We start from the raw sequence: 21,251 nt of genomic DNA, 5'->3' as shown, positions 1-21,251 counted from the left end.
GCTCTCCAGGCTATGGGGCAGCTCCAGCTGACACCAGTTCTGCAAGCCAACCTCAGCTGATGCCAAAGTTCCTTACCAATAGATGGGCTCTATTGAGTAACATCAAGTTAACGCTAACTGGCATCTAATCGCAATGACTCACACAGTATTCAGGTGGCTTTTAAACCATACAGAATCAAGCAGTGTGGGGTTTTTACCCCTCCCAAGCTGATTTTTGCCACTGAAACTTGCATCATGAACAGATGTGTAATACACTGAGGTCATGTTTTCCCTCTGAAATTAGTTATCAGCTGCTTGCTTTCAGCTCATGTTTTATGGGCACACCAGGCTCTCCTCCACCTTCCCTTAATCACAGCAAGCCTATAGGACAGACATAACCGGGCTGCCCATAAACCCATTACTCAGCACTACGCCTAGGGAGGACACAGGGATGTCAAACATCAACAACCAGACTTTCTCCTTCCTAAAAGCAAAGGAGAAAGATGAGATGGACACAGCCTGTGGAACAGAAAACTCCCTGATCATAGATAACTGTTATAGTGGGTGACAGCCCAAAGCAGAGATCCAGTCAGTAAAACCTCTCTGAATGGGCTAACTCAGTGTTAAACTATAACCCAGGAGTACCCAAATCCAGCTTTTTGACTGTACACTTTCACAAACTGAGTTTTGTTTGAGTTGATTTTGCCTGAAGAACAAGGGGCAGAAATAGGAAAACTGGTCATTATTCCCACATGTTTTGTCTTGACACAGGCAAGATCCTGGGTTAGAAATGTCCAGGCTTTCTGGACAAATGGTGTAAGAAAAGCTATTTCATTGAGAAACTACAACAGGATTTAATCTGACTTCATTTTCCTTTAGCATAATTACTAGTATAACAACACCAACCTTTCCTTGCTACAACAAGCACTGCTGGAGGATCTGAACAAGAGATGGACATTCACTCCCTGCAATGGGGCTTGCTACCATACAGCAAATGCAAGACCAGTGCTTTAAGAGAAGGAAACTGAAAGAGCACCTCTTCTTAGTGCATCCTATTCCAAAACTGCTGCCTTGAAAGGAAAACCCAAAATTGCTCTTAGATTTTATTTTTCCCCTTAAAGATACATCCAAGAAATTACTTCAGAAAGGGACTATTAAATAATAAAAATACTTGGGAAATTACAGAGTGCAGCCCCTTACATCCTGAGCTACAACAAAGCTGCTTCCAAGAACCTCTCTCTTGCAGCTATCTCAACCCACCTGCAGTTTGCAATATGCTTCCTATTCCCTTCCAAAGGCTTTGTTCACTCTCCCCATACACATACAGAGCTCAGGGTTTCTCTGCCTCATCATTTCTTGAATCACAGAGTGCTTTGCCTCTGAAAGCATTTCAGCTGAGCAGATTCCATTCAGGACTAGCTTCCCAGAGCGTTTCTGCTTATGGATGTGTAAGGAATTGGCATGAAATGAAATCCAGCCCTCATGTTATCATTTATCATAGTCACTGATGTAACGGTACAGCCCGTTATGGAGTATGACGTCTGTCCAACTCACTTTTCCCTGCTCAGAGGCCTGGCTAAATCAGTGCAAGGAAACCTGCTGTTGCCAATGGCTAATTCCTGCTGTGTGCTCAGCAGCATCCCTGTGGATGCTCGAGTTCTCGTGGCAGAGGACTGGGGTCTCCCAGGACCCCGGGCAGTGCAGGGTCCTTCACCAGCTGAGACAGTCCCTGGGATCCAGAAAGGAAAACTCAGCCAAGATAAAGAGCATCTCTTGCCAGATGAGAAAGGAGACCTTTCATCTGTCCTAAGATCCTGTTGTGCAGAAGAAAGCAAGGCCATGCCCAGCCCAGGTTATGCCATCATGCAGGAGCACAACCCTCCCAACCACCCATTTCAGCCCCTAACCAGAGTGAGGGTTTCTGGTATCTTGCCTAGACAGAGACCTGCCTTTATCTCACTCAGTTTGAAACAAATCTGTCCGCAATAGAAATGCTTTCAGTTAAGAGAAATGGGCTTTTTTTAGGGTCAAACTCTCCATATCCATTGCTCTGAACTTTCCACCCAAGCCTGAATCTCACTGGATTTGACCAAAAAACCCTATGACTTTATTTTGGCTGCGGAGCTTTCCTGCCCTTTGGGGACAGGGAGGGAAATTGTACTCCACAGCCATTGTTTCTGTCAGTTCATTTACTGGAATGAAACAATCCATTCATCACTGGGAGCCCATCAAACAGAAACTGTCTTCAGCTTTGGCTTGCATAATAAATATACAGTATTTCAGCACTATGGATTTACATTCAACAGTGTGTATCCAATACAACGCGCATTTGCCTTAGATCCCTGGATAATATAATCATGGCAGTTGCTGGTTCTGCTACTGTACCAGCCTTTGAGTGGCTGTTTGGCTGAGAGCTGCCCTCTCTTAGCCTGTTCGTCATAGAATACCCCTTTTATCCAAACCAATGGCACTCTCCTGTTCCATTAAAGTGTTAGAGAGAATTGATGGCAGCATTTCCCCCCTTCTCAAACAGGATTTCATCAGATATTGTTTTAATTTCAGCCTCTTTTGCCTTTAAACTTGCTATGAGTTAGGACTCTAAAAGTTATATATAGCAATTCCATAGTCAGTGGGGACAGTGAAGGATCTCCAGAGAGTGGCTCAGCCTCTGTGTTAAAGAACTGAAGTCAATCAGGATGAAGTAGTGCAACATGAAAGGGATGTGGGGGAAAGAGGAATTCAAATGGGCTGGCGTTTACCTGGTTTTTCTACCTTGGTTTAACAGTGAAAATTCATTCCTATTTGCAAGCTTAAACTGCCCAATGCTTGAATATTGATGAAGGGAAGAATTAAAGCCAGTATAAGTAAGTGAAAGAAACTAAACCTATCAGGGAAGAATCCTGGGATGCACTGTTGGAAGAGAAACCCTTGGACACCTATGGAAGCTGCTGAAGAACACTAAGAACATGGTTTGAGTATCGCAAGTTGATGGCTACATTAAGATGATAACCTATAATAATGAACACTGATTTCAATATTACATGTTTCTGCTTGAAGGACTAAAGTACTGGTTAATAGAGACTGTCAGTAGCTAATAAGAAAAAATACCATTTTGTGATGAAGGAAATAAAGAATTTCAAAAGACACAGAAAATTTAAGATGAGACTTCAATAAAACAAACTAGAAGAGAAATGAGGCATTTTCTCTCCTTTTAAACCCAGTTTTAATCCATTCCACTTCTAAAGTCAAATCAAGGCCAAGTACACAGTAACCTTCCTCTTCCCCCTGGCAGGATGGGTACCTGGCAAAGACAAAGCTCGGGAACAATTGCAATCCTTCTCCTCGGCTGCTGCCTTAGGACAGGAATGTTCCCTCAGGGCCAGGCTCCCACATCAGCTCATTTGTGCTGCCCGAGATCAGTCGCTTGCTTGGACACAGGGATTTGAGGAATGGCCATGAAGAAAACCCCAGTGCAGCAACAAAGGCTCCCTCCAAAGTCTCCCCGAGTTTGTCCAAGTCCTGTTTGATGTGCTTAAGTTCAGAAGTTACACTGAGCGTGGAACTGGTTTCCTGAGACACATCCTGCTGGGCTGGGGGTGGACTGGGAACCAAACCCACATGAACAAAAAGGGCTTGAAATTGAACTGCAATTGCATTTCAAGCCCAGACGGGAAGGCAGAAGCATGGAGGAAGCAAGGCAGGATCTAAGCAGGATGAGGATGGACACTTAACTGGGAAAGAATAAACTGATCCCTACAGGAGAGGGTTTATTCCTCTTCTTTCATCTTTTCAGGCTGTTCTGTACTATGAGAACACAGCCAATAACACTTCAAGCCCTGCATAGACAGCATTCACCCGATACCCACACACTGATGCTCAGTGGAACAACTCCAAGCACCCAGTTGGTTAACTTTAACTATCATTTCAGCTCTGGGAGGACATAGGAGCTTTGGTTATCTTATTCCAAGCCAACTGTGTTCACTTAACAATCAGCCACACACATGCACAGAAGCAACGTGAAACAGGCTTCAGGTTCCAGAAACAACAGCAGGTAGAGGGGCACTGCAGCAGCAGACAGCAGGACGGGTGTCCCACAACACCACAAGTAATCACTGTTGTTCTTGTGTTGCCTCCAAGTCCTTCAAAACATGGGCCCATTAAGGGGATAGGCAGAGGTAGGGAAAAGCAGCCTCACAAATCACTGCAATGGGACCCTGGAGTGAAAATGGAGTCTGCTTACAATTGCTAATGAGGTGTCAAGCAATTTGTTTCATCTACCGGGTGTTTTGTATTGGGAGGAGATAAGTTCTGACTGCAGACTATTGGGCTCGATTGAATTCAGTGAGGTTGGGAGCTTTGTGCACCAGGTTTGACCCTTGCCAAGTTGGGCTTTAAGGAGATAGTCTATTCTATGGGAAGTGGGAAGATTGGAGATCCCTGCTCTCCATGGGACTCCAAGAGCCCATGCAGTGGAGCTGTGATGTCCATTTGCCCAGGGAAGCCTTAATCCCTGGTCTTCCCTGAAGCAACCATTGACTTCCTAGAAGTCCTCTCTGGATTCCTGAGGCTCTGTGAACATAGAATAGAAAACATGTTGGTCTCAGCAGGTTCTCTTTATTGAGCCTGAAAAGAGAAGCATCAGCTTGTTCTTAAAGAGTCCTCCTCAGCCCACAAGGAGCTTCAGTTCACTCCAGATAAATCTGATGCTCATCCAAATGGTAAAACCTCAGAGGTCTGAAAACTCCACTTTATCCCTCCTGTGACACCAGGCTATCCATGTCTGCAGGCAGGAAACGCACAGGAGCAGCCAAATCTGATGCACTTTGGCACTTCTAATTGCAGCAAAAGAGATGGACTAATGGATGACTCCAGGAGCCATCAAAGCTGGTGGGAGCCTTTACTCAGAGCTTCATTCGAGGCACAAAATTAACTCACAATGCCTATTCCGTCAGGGTTAAGATGGGGAAAAGCTTGTGGCCAGTCTCAGTTCCTGGTGGTATTCACTAGCTATTTACTCTCATTAGGCAGCATCAGTGATGGGAGGAAGATGAGGTGGGACAGGGCTGGGAGGCAGACCAAAACAATGCCAATGAGTCGGGGCTGGGCTTGCAAGCAGTTGACAAATGGGAGATGTGCCTGTGTGGAATGCTGCTGAGCAGTACCAGCCCTGCCTCTGACTGAGACCCAGGCACCCACAGAGCTTTCCCAGGGAGGAAAATGGGAGAGTGAATGAAACTTATCATAAACCTTATTAAAAAACCCTCATTTATAAACAAGACCCTCTGGTGTGTTCTTCCCTTTCGGCTGCATGGACTGAAATGGGACAAAGGGGAGGAAGCATCTTAATCCTAAGCCTGAAATGAAAGATATCAGCAGGAAAAACATCACCCTCATACAGAACCAAAGTAACAGGGTTTAAACCTGAACACTCACTTCAAGAGTCAAACATACTTTTGCTTTGCAGTGTTGGGATCAAAACCTTTGCCAGTGCTGATGATGGTAGACATGAATATAACCGGTGTAATTGCACTGATCTAACCAGGCTCTGAGCAGCTTGAGACCTGAGGTCTCACTCTCCTATTGCAAATGCCACATTCCCCCTGAGCCTGACCAACACAAGGAACCTGGGGCAGGGGGGATAAAGGCAGCTCTGCAGCAAAGCATCACTTGTGGGCTTCAGGGGTGTTTTTAAGCCATGAGCCAAGCAGCTGTAATGCAGTGGGGAGGAAAACGTTCAGGACAGGAACATGAAGAATCCCCTTCACACCCTGCCCGATCCCACTGCCTCCATAGAAAACCCTAACTGCATTGTGCTGTAATGAGCCGTGCCCAAACTACTGTTTTCTGGCCCTGTGTTTATTTGATTTCCTCATTGTAATGAGACTCAGATGGCTGCTGTTTACCCGAGCACAGCACAGCACAAGTGGGCTTCCCTCCGTCTAATGAGCTGCAAGTCACTTCTGGAATTAGGGCAGAGGAAAGAACACATTTTTAGTAACTACTTTAAATTGAAGCCCTCATTTATTTTCATTACAGCCACACAAAAGCAATATAATGTTTCCTCTCCTGTTCCATGTGCAGCTTTCGCTTCCCTGCATGGGGCTGCATTCTGCTTGCAGAGCATCCATCTCTCCAACCCTATACCAGGAGGTTCCTGCTCCTGTAAGGTGGTCCATGGGGTGAGCTCAGGCTGCAGGAGCAGGGGATGAGCTGGCCTCAAAGCTTGTGCTGTTTGACCACACAAGTAAACCAGGATTAAACCCACTGCTGTAACCAGCTGCTTGAGTGCTCCGGCATGCAATGCAACTGGTGCTTAGGTCACCTCCAGGCCTCCTACAGCAGTAACTTATATTGCAAGGCAAATGCCTGGGAGCCATGAGGTTTAGATCCTGGTTTTAAGTCACCACTGGATGGATGCAATGACCATTTGAAATCACTGAGTTTAATTTTATCATTGAAATCCAGTGATTAAATCCATGGAAAGTCCCTCATTGACTTCAAGCCCTGGACGAATCACACAATTCCAAACTCTATAGTCTGTGGATCCCATCACATCTATATCTAAGGACCCCAGAAGAGCCCTCATGGTGCTTGACCCTAATGTAAGGCCTGCCCTGCAGCAACAGCAAACCTCAACAAGCATTGTTACTAAGGCAGCATTTAGATAATAATGAAATTAAGCACATTTGTAGCTGATGTGAAGCAAACTTCTCTATTTAACAGCTGTTTAAGTTGTTGCTTTATTGCTCTGCCATGTTTGAAGTTATCAAAATGTCATTTTTCCCCCCTTCAAAATGAGAAATACAGCATTTCCAGATCAACAAATACATGACTGTATGTCAGGATTACATGGTACAAAGAGCAAGCACTGAGGCAGAACACGAACACCTTCCCTGTGCTTTTGACAAAGCACCCTGTGATCCATCAGATCCATGGATGGAACCAAAAGGCAGTTTGCAGGGAAAGATCCCATTCCCTTTCATACCTTCAACCCATTGGTAACAACAATGTGTTTTCTGTATCAGATTCACTGTAATTCAAATATTACAACCCTTTATCAGATACAATAAATTTTGACTGTACTGATAAAGTGCCACTTAAACTACCTCACATCCAAGCTGCATGCAATAACATACACAGCTGAGCAGTCACATTACACAAATGATTCTTCTATATATAAACCAGCTCCTGGTTGAAGGGCAAATAACTGCCACTGGTCTTAAAGATCAAGATCCTCCACCTATACAAGACACCAATTATACACAATGATGTTGCTATATCAGAAGATATCAAAGGTATTTAGACCAACAAAAGGCACTGTCAGAAGAGTTCTATTGAGAAGCATTCAAAAGAGGTGACTGATATTCTTAAATAGAGCTTTTCAGATCCTGAAATCATCTTTCCAGGTCAAACAGCTTTTTAAAACATATATTAGGTAGGGCATTTGTTCAAACTATTTTGAGCTAAAGCACCCTCAGATTAAGCTGCAATATATATTATTTACAATAGATCTATTTTCCCGTGTGTTGGATGCAGTGTTGCCAACTGTCAGGAAATTCAGGAACAGCTTGTAAATTTAAGTGCTTTCCAGAGGGCTCTTGGTATGTGTGTAAAATACTCATTTTGTTCCTAAAACATGGCAAGATGGGGCTTTTTTCTCTATGCTTGAAAAATAAGGGAAAAACCTTCATAAATAATATCATTGAAGTAATGATGTATCAGTTTCTGTAACTCAGTGAGCCCAAGTACCAGCTCCTTGCCCTCCATGGCTCAGAAGATACCAATGCCTTGATATGCTTTCAAGGTGAGAGTGCACAAAACCCATGGGCTGCCTCGTTTCTCCAGTGAGATACATGCCCTCATGCTCTTAGAGAAAGCAATAGTGGTAAGGCAGAGAGTGATTCACTGAGTCTCATTATTCAAGCCGACGCTTGGATTCTGACAGGTTGCAGTCAAATGTGATGGCTTATGGCTATATGATGGCTAATGCAAAAGTAGCTGCAAGAAGTGGAGACAAAGACTGGAAAAAGGACAATTCCTCATGTCCATTCCCAGAACTGAAAATAACACATTTCAGGAAAGATGGTGTCCAGCTTGGCTATTCTGCAAGAAACAGTGCAGATTGTTCCCTACTGACTTACATAGCCCATGGTCAACAGGAATCTCCTTCCTCCTATGAAGCACCTATAGAATTATGCCCACACAACAGATTAAAGGTGTTTGCAGGTGTTTAAGGTGGAGGTGCCAAGATCCTAGAGAAACATTCCCTGCTTTGTTAGCTTTGCAGGTCATCTATCAGGCACTTAGGGAAATAGACCTTTACACAGACCCGAGCCAGGGTAAAGGACAGGATTCTGCTGCCTCCAGGATGCAAAGTCTGATCCCTGCTTTCTTCCTGGAACAGCTGCAAACAGAGCTATTAACTCTTACATCACTGCAAGCACCTTTAGATATTTGGAGTTATTAACCATTTTAGTCAGAACTCAGAGGCCTGAACTCAGCATCTATGGTGGAATAAGTGGAAAACTATTTGCAGCACTCAGTTTAAAGTACGTTTAAGTTCATTCTATGCCAAATTCAGCTATCAAACTGAATCGGAGTTGGGTGAGGAAAGAGCACAGCCTGAGGATGATCTGAGAGATTACACAGATGTTAAGCTTTGGTGTTCTACTCTTCCTTAAAGGAAGCAATCTGGTGTCCCCTTAAAGGTCCTTTAAGGAGCGATGCCTCTACAGACAGTGCCCAAAGAGGACAGCAGTGGCTGAGGTACTTGCAGGCACCCAGCAGCAGCACTCACAGGGTCTCCAGCCTGGACCACACTGCCTGGGCTGGTTTTACAGCTGTTTGGAAACTGTTATGATTACCTAAACCATACATCCTGCTGCAACAGACACAGCACCGTGGCTCTAGAGAGGGGCCCTATAACGCACTGCAGAATACTAATAAACATGATTGTTATAAAAAGATAAGGTTACAGAACATTGCACTTTGCCAAACACCCGTTGACTGTAACTTCAGGTTCTGCCTGAGCCAAGAGCCAGGTTTTAACATTCAGCAGCAGTAGCTATTCCGAGGGTTGTTCTAACACTGCTGCCAGGAAAAACTGCAAGTGAAAGGTCTGATTTATCACACATTGGGGTTGCAAACCTGTGCTCGGTACCAGGCAGTCGCTTGTCAGGCTGCAGAGAAAGTCTGGAGGAATCCCTGCCTTTGGAATTCCAGGTTCTGTTCTGAACAAGCAGCAAGAGGAATGTGTCCTGCCTGGTCATGCACATGCAAAAAGGATGGATTTATCCTCATGTTGCTTTGCCATCCTTCCCCCTCCAAAATCACCAAAAATAGCCTATTTTTGAAGCAAAGCTGAGATTAGAATAATGGGGTTTAATGTAAGAATCTAGTACAGCAACGATGCAAACAGAAAACAGTGCTGGGGATAACATGACTCAAGAATCCTGTGAAGTTCCTGGAGGCTGGAATATTGGGAATTAGTTTTTATGTATTTACATTTCCTTTTCTCTCCCTGTAGTTATCATCTCCTTTATTTTCCATAGAACTGCTCCAAGTTCCTTTTAGCAGTAGTTTTTCCTCTTATGTTTCTTTTAGACTGCCTGTGACTATAAAGCTTTTATGAACCACTTCAGACATGCTGGTTTTGGGGGATATATACATACCTATAGAACTAACAGGCATTACACATACTAAATGCATATCACTAATTATAATCTCCCTGGTTCTCCAATCGTAAGAACAAGTTAAAGCCATTGAGAAGGGGAGGGTGAAGAACGCATCTGCGGTTGGCAAGGTAGGTGTACTTGACATGTCCTTTTATTAATGCTAATTATAGAGATCCCACAAATGGATGTCAAACAGTTCCAGGGTGTTTTGCTAAGACATTTCTGTGATGGCAAAGGGAAGAACTCCACCCCAGCAGATCGGTTCTTGTTTGCTTTACTATTTTCACTGGTTTACTTTTAGGGTCACCAAGAAAGAGAGGAAGAAAAAGCCCTTCTGGCCTATGGTCAGTTGCTGTTTGCCCCTCAGCTGGAACAGAGGGCAAATACACCCTCCATTCAAATGAACTGAGAATGAATCAAATGGGAGCATTAGGGCTAATTCCAGTGGCTGGCTGGATGAGTCCCTACATCTCCTTTGCAGCACAGCTTGCATCTCCCATCTCTCACTCTGGCTCTAAGGACCATTCCTCCTCATTCTGCCCCATAAGCATTTACCTAAGTGTTGTAGTTCATGATCCTCCAGCCAACTGCCCTTACTCAGCACATCAAACAAAAGCATCAGTATTTGCTCAGGTTCTACTGGGTTTGATCAGACCAATGTAGGGAATGGAAGTGAATAGAAATGAAAAGCATCCAATTGTCCCACCTCTCCCTTCCTAAAGGGAAATCTTGCTTAACCCCCACACTGGTAAAGAATCAGAGAAGCCACAACCTTCCCATGACTCCCTGGATTTATACTAATAGAGGAAAATCATTTGTATTATAAGAGATTTATCACAATGGGACATAATAATGGCACCTATTTGTGCTCACACCTTTAAACACTGACATCCCCCCCCTTTTAATGCAGGATTCCCCAGCTCTTGCAGCACATGATAAGGTATTACAGCAAAGACACAGCACACTCTGCTCTTTAACCCTTCACATCCAAATGGCTCTTTTCCTCCCACGTTCAAACTGTTAGACCAAGGCTGTTTCCCACCCAACAAACTCACAGCCCAGTTTATTGCTGCAAGCCTGGGTGCCTTAAACTGAGGCAAAGAGTGATAGCAGCCTGTGTATTTAGAAGTTAAGAGTTTAATCAGCAGCAGGTATAAACAGAGCTAATTCAGAGCATGGCCCAAGAACCTGCCCCCAGAAATGGGATACTTTAACAGGAGAATCAAATGCATCACAGATTCCTCACTAATGGCCCTTGCGCAGCTGTCAGCTACTACCAGTTTAACTAGACCACATGAACAAACAAGTCAGTAAACCCTTTGCCCTCTCCCTCCCCATCACCCACTTGCTGCACAAACACACTTCCTTACAGCAGGAATTCCACAGCGCTGTACAAATCTGGATATGTTGGAGCCCAAACCCATCCTTTCCCTTCATATAAATGGAATCATCAACTCCATCCATGCCCCTCATCACATGCTCAAGCAAATGGACCAAACCTCAATGAGAACAACACAGCTGCATGTGCTTATAGCATCTGAGAACTTGGGCTGAGGTCCAGAGCCTCAGAAGAGGCTGAATTGCCTAGTATCTATTGAAATAAATTGGGGTTAGACACCTAAATACCTCTGAAAAGCCAGGCCCAATGCTGTTGTTCTATAGTTTTAATTAACTAACATTAAGTCCAGACAGAATTAGTATTAAAAGCTCTTAATGGGCTATTCTGCAGTAGTGCACTCGGGGGTTATTGCTCTTGACTGGCTAATAAATTATATTTTTATTTGCCAATAAAACAATAAGAATAATTTCTGTTATTCCACTTGCACATGAAGTGCTTTCTTCCCTCACAAGTGTTGGCAAAGGCTAGAATAAGCTCTGGAACACCAAATGATTCATGTATCAATAGAGAAGCAGTGGGAAACAACACCCCAAGCAAACAAAAGAAGCAAGAACAAGATGCAATCCACAGCTCAAACCCATTACATTGCAGTTCCCCATCAGTGGATGGCCTGCTAGAGACTGCCTCCAGACAAGCATTTGCTGACCTCCACAGCAGGTGGGATGTACTGTATGAAGGCAGGAGAGGAGCTGTAGGAGCATGGAGTTTGGCACAGGGATCTGAGCAGTGCTTTTGCAAGCTCTATAATGTTTTGGACCAATAAATGATGCCTTTTGGTGAAATCACTTGGGACAGTCTGTTACCCATCTGCTTCTGCAAGAAACTGTACAAGGCAATGCAACACAACTGCAGAACCACTCACTGCTGCTCAATGGCACAGGTAACCAAAGCACCCAAGTCCCACCTCAGGCATAGCTGATAGTACTGCAGGGGGTGAGCACCAGGGACATCACCTCTTAGCATTCATGTTTCCCCATAGTGTGAACTAGAGGCAATAACACTGAGCTCCCCAGGAATAACATCCCCTTTCTGCAATGACACAATCATGCTTTACCATTCAGGACCATTTTCAACAATGATAATTTGTCCAGGCCAGGCATAGATACAGATATTAACCTTTATGAAGAGTGAGAGTGAAGGAATGAAAGAACATCAATCAATATTACATCCAACCATAAAGGCATTCAGGAGGTGTCAGATGGCATATAACATTTTGTCACAACATTACACTGCTATTCAATAGTACATCCTCATCAATTCAGAGTAATACCCAGATAGCTCCAATGACAATATTTATACTGAGGCAGTGACTTTCCCCTCAATATCCTCACAATGTTTTACCACAAAGACAAGCTCAGAAATCATTTACTACGGGTATCATTAAACTCATCTTTGCCCTGCTGGAGCTCGAACACCAGCCAGGGAAACCCGAGCTTTTCTTGCATGCAGTTACTTTATACACACTTCTACAATACTGTTTGTACTGATGATGGAGATCTCCACAGGGGAGCTTTAAGCAACTCCGGAGATAAAGCCACCTCCAAAGCAATATGGACACACTAAACAGGCTGCTCTGAAACAAGCAAGCAGTTATTTCCATTCAGATAGAGATGAGCTTGTAGAAGGGCTCTAAACAAGCTGAAATGGACGGTCAGAACCACATTCCAAAGCAGTTACTGCACCCAAAGCTACAGAGCAACAGACACCAAAACACATGTATCTCTTAAAGCACCAAAAACCCTCTTACCTCTAGTCCATAGCACAAACTGTGAAGCTCCAGGAAGAAAGTTGCCTCTTCATCCCCAAACTGAAACCTCAGATGCTCCCTGCAGCCTGGATTTCAGCACTGCACCTCTTGCCCACCTCATTTCTAGCAAATTCTGTGTAGTTTGAAACACCTGGGAGCAGGAGCCAGCCCTGGGTACTGCAGCTGTTGGCAATCACAGTAATCATCACCAGGTGGGACAGGGTTGGGTCATCAGCATCAATCTGAAGCCTTTCTTTTATCTCTTTTTAACTGGTTTATTCTCCTGCAAGCAATGACAATACCTTGGATTGCTGGACAGGATCGGGAAGCAGCATCTGGTACCTAGGAAAGATAAGAAATTGAAGATGTCTGGGTAATTCCTGCTGGCATCACTTGCAAACTGAGCAATCCCAGACTGAGAAATCAGATTTAGCACCTCCATTCTGGACAGGAGTGTTGGGGGTATCAGGATTTCAGCACTTTCCAATGTGAGAACTGACTAATCTGCTGAAAAGAAGCTAATTATGTTCATGGTAATGAAGTTTGGTTTTGAGAATCTATGTTTTCCCTCTGCTGCTCAGAACACAATGTACGGGTCCCTCTGATTCCATGGATTTTGTAGATGTGGATTTCCCATCACTCTGACATTGTGTTAGGGCTGAGGTTTCCCTCACAAATCTGCTTTCTTGTTCCTTCAGGGATTTTAAAGAGGGAGGAGGGAATATCTTTTGCCACCCCTTACAGTGTTTTCTTGATTAATTTAGAGTCATACATACATTTAATACCATAAGATTAAGCTTTTCTCCACTGCATTACCTAAATGTGTTTCTGATAATTATAACCATAAGCCTCATTGTTTGGGCTTTTGTGATCATGTTGTCCAGTGAAAACCTATATGCTCACCAAGGTATACTAAAATCCATAGTAAAGTAACCACAGAGTAAGTTACCTCGAACAAAGTTCATAAGCTTGGTTCTCCATTACTCCTTCCCTTGCAGAGTCATTTATACCAATAGAAAGTGTGTTCAGAGTGGTTACCATATTCTGCTGGTCTCATTAGCAGCACTTTGAGACCCACCTTGGAACCAGGAAGATGACAAAGTGCAATACAAGAGAATACAAAATGTCATGAGAGATGTGATTTGATCATTTCCATGTATTATATTGGCTCATTTTCCCCATAGACACTGGCAGAGCTGTAGCATAGCACTGGGAAGCACCAGGTTCCCTATTTATCTTTTGTACCTATCTTCATGTCTCCAACAACTGAAGCACATGAACAAGAGCACAGCAATGTGTGAGCAAATCCATGTACACACTGGCACTCTGCATGGGTTAGTGGCCACAGTAAGCTGGGATGCTTAAGCTCTGCATTGCCAAACAAAACCAAGGTTGACCTGTAGAGCTGAATTCCTGCTGCATAGTGACTCATCTACTGCTCTGACCTTCCCTCCTTCTTTCTTTCCTATTTTATGCTCAGTGCCTGTAGCAAAAGTGTACATTTACAGCTCTCCTGGAAACACAATTAGAGAAAATGGTAGTAAATGATACTGCAGAAGCTATAAATGGTTCCAGAAAGACAGCAACATGTGCCACAGAGCATTCTGGCTAAAAATGTATCTGCAACCAGATTGTCATTTGGTGGATTGGCCTGGTTCAAAGGATGCTGTTGAAATGCTGCCAATTCATGCCAACTGATACCAGTATTTCTGTTGGTAACCAGGCAAAACAGAGCCAAGGGTGGTCAGTTATGTCCTGGCATCTTTAATTCTATCTTGAGGTTCTGGGGACAGGAAAGGTATAAAAAGCACTTCCCTCGTGAGGTTTATGTTTGTTCAAGAAAGGCTTCATATAAAGAGAGCCTCATATCATACACACAGAAACTCCCCAAGCTCTTCTGCATGTAGACAGTACACACACACGGTGTCCGCTGAGCACAACACTTACAGGCTTGTTCTATCAACCTGCTCTAATTAGCTGAGTTTAACAACTCCCCTTGCCAGAGCGAGGATGAGGATAAAGAATTCATCTGAACACCTTGGCACTGGTTTCTAACCCTGCTGTTCCCATGCTGGTACACGCTGTTTCAGAACAGTTTGTTACCTGACACCTAACCAAGGAACATAGGCACATATAGGTGGTTATCCAAAGCCACAGACCTAAAACTAGAGCAGAACAGACTGGGATTATGAAACTGCATCTAGTTAAGGATAAAAACCAAAGGTGGCAGCTGCTCTTTCAGGCTCTCTTGGGAGTCTGTTGTCTGTCCCAGAATATGGGAGGTATTCTCAGCAGGTCCCTTGGAGCCATGAAAACTCTCGTTTCCTTCTATGAATTTCAGGTTTCATTCCTGCATCAGTAAAAGAGCATCAAATCTGTGGCTAGATGGATCAAAACATGCCTCAGCCTTCAGATCTGGGGACTCAATTGGAGAGGGGAGGGCAGGGAAAACTCCCATGTATCACTTGGGATCAGAATACAGACTTCAACCACAATTTCTACATGAATCTTGAATTACCATTGGCTGAAACAGATTTATTCCATCATCAGCAAACCCCAAACCATGGGTGAATCTCAGCTGATGCTCTGACCATAGTGTCCCAAACCCAGTATACCTTCTGGATCACTGGGGCTGAGATTTAAAATATAAGATTCACAGTGGCCCTTTTCTTTCTTTTTTAGTTGATTCCTGTACATTCTAGTACATCCCCAGCCATGGGGGGATGACAACAAAGGTACATGACAACATTTTATAGCCAGAAGCCAGCAAAGAGTGGCCACAACCTTTCTGTGGTACCAAACACCACCTGTACTTGGGCTCCCTTTTCCAACGTGGCTTTTCATCTCTGGCTTCCCACTGCCCTATCCCAGCTGCCTGTGCCTGTATCACTCAGAAGAGCTACAGAATGGATTTAGTTTGGCACTGAACAAGCAGCCTGGGCCAGAGCCTCCATGTGGGCTCCTTTCCTGAGGACCAATGTAGGTGGGAGAATTCATGGTGGATCAGGATTCTGCTGACCAAGAAAGCAAGGCTCTTTCATGGGGAGGCTGCTTCATTCACAAGCTACATGACTTGGCAGCCCAAGGAGCCTTTTCCTTGCATGCTTGTCAGTTCTGCTGGCAGCACACGGGCAGCCCGAGCCTGTGCTTCATGGATTTCACAGCCCCTGGATGGCTTTGTACTGTGTGCCAAACAGGGAACAACAGCCTAAGAAAACAAAGCTTGTGCTATCATGCAACCTGGGAGGGATTTAGTCTCCATGTAAATGTTTCCAATGAGCAACTGTGTGAAGGTCACAATTTACATTACAGTGATTGCCCACCGCAGGAGGCACCAGCGTGGTTAACCTCCTTCTCCATGTGCATCATACCAGCAGAAATGGGATGGATTAGTGTTACATTGTCATAGTGCTCTTTGGGGATCCTGGTTCACATTTCAGCTCTGGCTGGCAAACAATTCTTGATTCTTCTATGTGAGAAGACCATTTCAAACCAGGCAAGAAACAAAGCACTTGCATCACAAAGCATGGAGGAGACCATTTCTAGTGGAGCCTCTCTCCTGAGCAGCTCAGGGAAGGTTCTTTGCTGTATATGTTAATAAAACCCTTTTCAAGTACTCCTAGTGCAAAGTGTGGGAGTTCACCATTGAGATTGACCTTTGTTGTCCACATAGAAGTGTGCCTCTCCATTCCTGCTCCACCATCATGTTCTCAGCCTGCAGAACAGCAGGCTGCAGAGGTGAAGTGCAGAATGCCACCTTGTGGTGTCTGACCTTTGAAGACCTTACTCCAAAAGAGTGTGGTTTTGCCAGGTGAGTTTTAAGAAGCACTTACCCAGCACAACTGATGCCACCGATCATCAGCTTGCAGCAGCCATGGTCTTTGCTTCAGTAAATAACTTCCCATGCAGAATGCACATGGGGCTCTATGGCAGAGATTTCCTTAGTTTTCGACATCTTTGGTTCTTGGAAGTGTTTCATTTTGGAGAAGCCTCTGGAAAACAATTAGACAATTCCAAAGAACAGCTGCGTTAGGTCAGAAGTTGCCTCTGCATCACCTTTCTTCCCAGCCACACCATCCCTTTTCCTTCCCCTCTTTAAGGACCGTTTCAGCAGGTGCTATATTTAGACCCATCACTTTTACAGACCTGGTAAACATGTCCTGCTACCGGCAATGAATGTGGTCTGACTTGACTTCTGAAGGAGATGGTGAAATGAGTTGTGTTTGGCTCAGCCTGAAGGGCTGCCTGGCAGAGATCTCTGCAGGGAGCAGAGAGGAAACCTGCCTCTGGGAGCATGCAGACACCCAAACACTGCAGGAAGGGTGACATTACTCACAGCACTGGGGGTTGTGTCCAATGGCACTTGACCTTGGAAGCTCTTTGAGACAGCGACAACGTCTTCTTTGCTGTGTTTAGCAGCCTGGCATTGGTTCTGCTCACGAACAGGACTCCTAGACCATAAACAAATACATACAAATAGTAGTGGTCAGTTGAAGGAGCAAGTAGCCAGTCAGTCCTGAAAATGCACTATTTGTGCAGTTAATTCTCCTCATTCTGTCCCTCATGCTGCGCTGGCTATTATGCAATCTGCCATTTGTCTCCATAAATCCAACTGGATTTCAGTGCTGCTGTGTTGTCATTACCCCATCAGCTGGTGCCGGCTATGTATTAACTGGCAACACCACCTTCTAATGCCCCTGCAGCAAAACGCACCTAACCAGGCACAGAATGAGGCTTACTGACATGTGTGGGTATCAGAAGCAGATTGAGACTGACAGGGAAGTAGTGAGTGGCAAAGGCTGGGAGAGAGATCCAACGCAGCTCTGCAATTGCCGAGGCTGACATTTAAATTGCAGGCAGCCATGGGCTCATTCCAGGAGCCGCTTGTGGTTGGATGCAGGTTTGATCATGTAGAGAAGCAGGAAAAGAAAAAGGGGGGAAAAAAGAAAGAAAAATCAAATTGTTCTCGGAAATCATGTTTAATGTAGAAATCTGGTTAATATTAAACTGTAATCTGCAGTTTTCAAGTACACTATTCCTCGAGGAAAACGTTTCCTGTTTGAGTATTAAGGGTTCCCTTATTACATCACTTCCTATGTCAGACCCAACAAGCCTTCAACATGCATTAGTGTATTGATAATGGGAATTTCAAAATGATTGTTTGGGGGGAAAAAACCCTATCTGGGCAATACTCCAATCATATGGATCAATTTAGCTTTGGAATAATGGGGCCAAGCTGGTATTTCTGACACTGTGTCCAAATAGTACTTTCAGGAGAGGTGTTCTCCACTGCAATTCAGTTTCAGGAGCACATAAAGTGTTTGGCCATCAATTACAGCACCAGGCCGATTTATTCCCTGCTAAACTGACTTTGCAGGCAGAATTCCCCTTAATCCCACACAAATTGCAAATTGATAACTGTGCCTGGAATGGAATGAACATTATGCACCCAAGTGTAATAATTTATATTAATAATAATAATAACCCACAGAATACCTGGACGCTTTTACACACAGCAAAGACATATATTACCCCAAAAAGCCCAACCACTAATAACCAATTCTGCCAGCAAATGCACACACAGCCCTGAAAGCCTCACAAATTATGAGCAGGAATTCTTGCAGGAAGACACCACTTATGCTTTCTATAAAGTACTGATGGAAAGAGCTTTCCAGACCTGTTGACAAGAGCAGGAGAAGGCCAGAACTCCACTTTTAACTCTATCAGGCTTAAAGATCGTTCGTGGTTTAAGATTTTAGCTATCATGGTGTGATCCGTGGGTTGTCAGCAGAAACATCGACAGCATCATAGTTACTTACAGACTAACTGGTTCAGAAACTTCTCAGCCTAACCTTGGTTCAGCTAAATACACTTCTCATTGTGGAAAGAGAGAAATGATTGAAAAAATCCATTTGAAATCTCTTTCAAAATCCAAAATAAGCTTTAATTTGGGGGAAAAGATCAAGAAAATGAAACTCAAACCAAAGGATTTCTACAGGAATCTAAATGCAATGTTTTCATTAACTGTAGTGTATACAGACTTGAAAAAGGCTTTGCATAATGTGATGGCAATGGATTCTTGGATGGTGTATGCACTGCTTTTCTTGGAATTACAGTGATTTTCAGCACAAGAAGTCACTGCTCAGTTAGATAAGGAAGTTGTCTCCTAAACCTTCTATGTACACTCAGGCACTGGAGTCAGATTTGTTCTCCCTAGGAAAGGCTAATGTCAGCTGCTCTGATTGTACCAGATGATTATGCTTTTTGATAGGTAATTTAGTTCTCTATGAAACCCTCTAGACCTTAAAATATCTCCTAATAGGACCATTGTCTCTTTGAATGGACCTTTGTGTTACTTGATGAAAAAGGATTTTACTTCAGAATTTAACTATAGCTGCATTTCCATCACTTGAACCTAGATTCTCTTCCTATTTCCTAAGCACTGACCTGCTATTGGAGCTGCCACCAGACTGATTTCCACAGAGCACCAACAGGAGTCGGTTGTCTTCAGCAGGACTCAATGGGCACAAGCACAACCTTGCCTTTCCTAAAGGAATAATATTGAACATTAGCTGTGCTGAGATACGTGGCTATCATTGTTAATCCAACCACTATTAATGAACTGGCATCTATTTAACATGTAAGAATAATCTTAGTGAAATAAGTGATAAAGCCAACCAGGATACCTATAGTCCCAGCAAAACATAATGTACATTCTAGATTTGTCATCAAATTCTTTCTTTTCTTAGCAAAGACAGAATTCTGACATATTCAAAGTGTCCAAACCATGTGTTACATATTAGAAAATTGATCAATTTTCATACTGTTCATGATATGTGGCACTACGCATTATATTTGAATGTATCATCATGGCATGGAACTCAAATACAAGGAAAACGGATCAGCTTTGTATATGCTGCACTTTACATATATATATGTATATATATATTAACCTCTTTTATTTACCTGCATATGTAAAGAAATGTATCAAAAATTCACACAGATTCTTCCTTCTTTGCTAATATTGAAAAGAACCCCCCCGGTTTTCTTTAGAGAAGGTTAGGAAAGAGGTAAAGCAATAAAAATACCCTTTAAGTTGTGTTCTCTGATGTAATTCCTTTGAAATCAACGTCAGCTGATGAAAAAACCCTCCTGTTGCATTGAAAACAGGCTGAGAATGAAACTATCCTGTCCTCTCACTTATACCAGGCAAACACAGAACATTAGCTCAGAGCAATAGGTCAGGTTTGCTGCTGGAATAACTTAAACCGGCTCCAGAAGTCAGCTCTGCAGGACCTGTCCTTCTTCCTCCCAAAGTAATGTGAAATCTGCAGTGATACACAGACAAATCTGGACTCGGCTCTCCCGATGCTCACATCAACGCACAGAGCAAGACTTGCCCAAGAGAACAGGACCAGAGCAAAACCCCTCTCAGTGGGATCAGAGTCAGCCCAAACCTCCAGATTTAGATGAGCCCGATGTTAACCAGGGGACAGTGACTAAATCAGTGCGAATCGAGGTGTTTCCATTGCATTCTGCAGTTAAAGATCTGGCCCTGGGCCCATGCGTGGATTCAGATGGGGTAACAGAAAGCAGACTGCATCCCTCCCACCCACCCCTGTCTGCCCCTCTCCCTCCTCCTAATGCTGGGCAGAGTAAATCCCACTGCTGGCCCGGCCTCCGGAGCTGCAGCTTGTAAAGAGGCTGCTGCAGACTGGCGGAGTCATACCCTAGAACAACAAACCCCATTGGCAATGGGGAGCAGAGAGAACGCGGCTCATTTTTCAAGGGCTCCATCCAGGAGCCAGCCCCACAGACTCCCAATATTTTCATAATGAACCAGCTGAATGCTCATAATTTGTAAACACAATAAAAGAGCTTTGAGACACAGTCAGAGGGAGAGTGTGTGCGATGGGGGAACAGGCAGAGGGGCAGGAGGGGGACGTTTCCTCAGGCAATTTACATCTGACTCAGGAAAGCTGGGAGGGTGCCCATGCAGTTAAGTGATCAGGCTCACGACTCAAAGCGATTTGTCTTGAAGTGTCACTGTAACATACAACCACCATGTGTTCTTTCTTGGCTCGGCTTTCCCTGCGGATGCTCCGACACTTGGACCGGCTGCTCCGGTCTGCATCCGTTCGCTTCGGCAGGGAAAAGGACACAACTGGGGTTTGATGCATGTAAGAGTGCTCCCCTGGTCCTCCTCCTCTCACCTCCAGGAATAGGAGCCATTCCTATTGGGATCTGGACAAAAGTGCTAGGAGTTAATGGACAACAAGGTCTAGGATGTGTGTCTCTGTACAGGAGACAGAGGCTGCGTGAGGAATAGGAATGAAATACTTCAGCAGCAATCCAAATCGTGTTTGCCAGACTCAGCCACCTCTGCTGATGGGCCAGCTCCTAACCAAAAACGGAAAGCCTTATGCAGTATTGTTCTGCACTCGGGCTCATC

The 21,251-nt window shown here is 44.1% G+C and overlaps 1 long non-coding RNA gene across 1 annotated transcript; it reads right to left on the bottom strand.

The window, feature by feature from the left end:
• Positions 1 to 16,671: 16,671 nt before the first annotated feature.
• On the bottom strand, positions 16,672 to 19,348 carry LOC117436824 (uncharacterized). Its single transcript, XR_004550139.1, has 3 exons — positions 19,247 to 19,348; positions 17,136 to 17,250; positions 16,672 to 16,791 (listed from the first exon to the last, which is right to left on the bottom strand). It is a non-coding gene; the product is annotated as an uncharacterized lncRNA (long non-coding RNA).
• Positions 19,349 to 21,251: the final 1,903 nt, after the last annotated feature.

This window comes from Melopsittacus undulatus, chromosome 11 (assembly GCF_012275295.1).
Source record: "Melopsittacus undulatus isolate bMelUnd1 chromosome 11, bMelUnd1.mat.Z, whole genome shotgun sequence".
Lineage (NCBI taxonomy): Eukaryota > Metazoa > Chordata > Aves > Psittaciformes > Psittaculidae > Melopsittacus > Melopsittacus undulatus.
The sequence above is the reverse complement of the archived record's forward strand: the minus strand, read 5'-3'. Positions and strand labels throughout refer to the sequence as shown.